Below are 3075 nucleotides of genomic sequence, written 5' to 3' on the forward strand. Positions count from 1 at the left end.
TGATGGATTTTACGCTCAAAGCATCAAGAACTACATTTGCCTTCCCGGGATGGTAGTCAATTACACAATCATAATCCTTCAGGAACTCAATCCATCGCCTCTGTCTAAGGTTGAGCTCATGCAGGTTGGCAAATATTTGAGCTTTTGTGGTCGGTGTAAATATAGCACTTTTCACCATACAAGTAATGCCTCCATATCTTGATCACGAAGATAATTGCTGCAAGCTCTAGATCATGGGTAGGGTAGTTACATTCATGTGGCCTTAGCGCACGGAAGCATAGGCGACCACCTTCCCCTCTTGCATCAATACACACCTAGCCCATTATGTGAGGCATCACTATAGACCACAAAGTCCTTTAGGACCTTGGCGTGTTGCTGCTGGTGCCTCTGTCAACATAGCCTTCAATTTCTCAAAGCTGATGCGACACTTGTCATTACAGTCAAAACTGACATTCTTGTTTAACAACTTGGTCATTGGAGAACCTATTTGTTAAAAACCCTTCACAAATCTTCTGTAATACCCAGCAAGCCCCAAGAAGCTTCTGACCTCAGTTGTAATTACGGGAGGCTTCCATTCCATCATCGCTTCTATTTTCTTGGGATCCACCTAATCCCATCGGTGACACTATGTGTCCAAGGAATGCAATCTCATTCAGCCAAAAGTCACACTTGGACAACTTAGCATACAGCTTCTTTTCCCACAGGGTTTGCAGAACAATCCTCAAATGTTCATCATGTTCTTTCCTGGTGTTGGAGTACACCAGAATGTCATCAATAAAAACCACTACGAACCGATCTAGGTATGGATGGAAGATACGGTTCATAAGGTCCATGAACGCCGCTGGTGCATTTGTTATGCCAAAGGGCATCAAAAGAAACTCATAATGACCATACCGGGTCTGAATGCGATCTTGGGCACATCTACATCTTTCACCCTCGGTGATGATACCACGATGCGAGATCAATCTTAGAAAATACTCCTGCTCCCTTCAGCTGATCAAACAGATCATCAATTCTAGGCAACGGATACTTGTTCTTCACAGTCACTTTATTCAACTGCCGGTAATCAATGCATAGCCTCAAAGTCCCATCCTTCTTTTTCACAAACAGCACTGGAGCTCCCCATGGTGACACACTGGGGCGTATGAACCCCTTATCCAACAACTCTTGCAACTGAGTTTTCAACTCCGTCAATTCAGTGGGTGCCTGCCTTTCAGGAGCAATGGAAATGGGTCTTTGTGCGAGGTGTCTCAATAGCAAATTCGACTTCCCTTTTTGGTGGCAAACCAGGCAACTCTTGAGAAATACTTAGGAAGTCTCTCACGTGGGTATGTCACTCAAGTTTGGCTTAGCACGCTAGTATCCACCACATGTGCTAGGTAGGCTTCACGACCTTTTCTCATCATTCTTCTTGCATGATGGTGAGATGACATTGGACAGAAATCTGTCCTTTCCCCTGGCTGTGATCTCATTACCCTCGGGGTTTTCAAAGAAATTCTCTTCAATTTGCAATCAACTATTGCACGATGGCGTGACAACGGTCCATTCCCAAAATCACGTCAAACTCATAGAAGGGTAACTCAATCAAGTGCGCCAAGAATTCATACCCTGAATCCTTAAAGGGCAACCCTTGTATACCTTGTTCACTACCACCTGTGACCCAATGGATTAGTGACGAGAATGTCTTGGTCACTCTCCCTACCGATATCCCCCTTTCTACGGGTAGATTGATGCGGATGTATGAATGAGTGGATCTGGATCCACCAATGCATGCACAGTGTAGTGTAGAGGAGAACGTACCCGATGACGTCCGGGCATCTTGTTCCTCTGAGCTCTCGGGGCATAATTTACGGCAAGTGGTGCATTATCGGCCTCTCTGGCGGCTCGGATGTAGGCCTGCGAGATGGTCCCACGGCAGTTTACCCGACCTTCTACCCCTTGGTGGTGCGGGAGCAGTGCGCCTACTTGTGTCGGAGCGGTTGTAGTAGTTCTGCGTGGCGGTTCCTCGATTGATGTTACGTCGACCCACATCTCAAGCAAGCACAGTCACTCTCAACATTCCCCCTTGTGCCATTTACGAGAGTGTGGACACGCGAGAAGATGCTAGGGCTGGTCCTGAACCCCATCCACGGAGCGCCTTCGATGGTGTGGGTGACCTCTCCTAGGGGTGAGCGTGGCACAGGCCCACAGGTGACCACGACCACTGTGGCGGCCCGAACTGCGTGCGGGAGGACCCTTAAACTTCTTCCCAAATCCGGGGTGGAACTAGACGACTGGTCCCCTCTTCTTTGTCTCTCTTACAGTCCGCTCATTGATTCTCACTTTTTCAACCCTTATTGCGACTTCCACTAGCTTGCTAAATTGCGTGATTCCCAAGGCGTTGGCTGTATCTTGATATTGTCATTCAGTCCCTCTTCAAATCTCTTGCACCTTTCGACCGTTAGGGACTATTTCCCTTCCATAGCGGCTTAACCGAACAAACTCCTTCTCCTACTTGGCCCCTGACAATTGTCTCTGCCTCAGGTTAATGAATTCCCTTCTTCTCTCTTCCAGGTATACAGTACCCACATATTTCTTGTTGAACTCAGAGAGCAAGAAGTCCCTAGTTACATCTTCGGGCTGAACTTGTCTGGACACAGTGTCCCACAATCCGTAGGCATCGTCTTGTAACAAGGATATAACACTCTTCTAAGTTACGCTGCGTAGTGCGGTGCAAGGAGTTGTTTTAAGACTCGCTGCTCTGCTCAACCAATTCTCGCGCATGCAGACATCTTCTCTCTTGCCATAGAAGTCCTGCTCCACACCCAAACTTTCTTAACCTTTCAGTGTGATTACTGCTGTGGTGGTGGTGGTGGTGGTGGTGGTGGTCTTTGGCATTACCCCAACCATCTGTCTAAAGAAGTCGGCTTTCTTTGAAACATGGCTTGTGGCCGAGGACCGGCGAGGCTTGAGCGGGAGGATTCTCTCATGCCCCAGTCTCGGGCTGCAGTGGTGGAGCATGACTCTCCACTTCCTCCTCAACGGCTCTGAGATGAAGGATCCATATCCTATCCAAATAAGAAAGAAAGATAAACA

The sequence above is a fragment of the Hevea brasiliensis genome, chromosome 9, assembly GCF_030052815.1.
Source record: "Hevea brasiliensis isolate MT/VB/25A 57/8 chromosome 9, ASM3005281v1, whole genome shotgun sequence".
In the NCBI taxonomy this organism is placed as follows: Eukaryota; Viridiplantae; Streptophyta; class Magnoliopsida; order Malpighiales; family Euphorbiaceae; genus Hevea; species Hevea brasiliensis.